Below are 280 nucleotides of genomic sequence, written 5' to 3'. Positions count from 1 at the left end.
ACACTTTCGATATCTATTCATAAAAAACCTAGTCACCATTTTCCGACAATTCTTCTCCGATAAAGACATAAGTGCTTGGATAACCGAGCGTTAATACTCCGTTAGGAAATAACTGAGAACGTCACTCCATGAAAACCCGATTTCTGTGAACTTTTTTAGATCATCATTTCCGATTCGAGGGGACACTCCTGCATCCTGAAAGCGCGCGGTAAATTCAAAGGTGAATGTACTATCTTACTTAAGGTCTTATCGCGGACTTCTGTTTGTTTCGGAAAAAAGA

General features: G+C 39.6%; 1 protein-coding gene across 1 annotated transcript in view; it reads left to right on the top strand.

Moving 5' to 3' along the window:
- LOC119591913 (metabotropic glutamate receptor 3-like) overlaps positions 1-280 on the top strand; it is a gene marked incomplete at its 3' end in the record, with an annotated part of 20,212 nt that overhangs the window by 7,837 nt on the left and 12,095 nt on the right.

This window comes from Penaeus monodon, chromosome 29 (assembly GCF_015228065.2).
Source record: "Penaeus monodon isolate SGIC_2016 chromosome 29, NSTDA_Pmon_1, whole genome shotgun sequence".
NCBI lineage: Eukaryota > Metazoa > Arthropoda > Malacostraca > Decapoda > Penaeidae > Penaeus > Penaeus monodon.
Note: the sequence above shows the minus strand (reverse complement) of the source record. Positions and strands in the feature narration are given on the sequence as shown.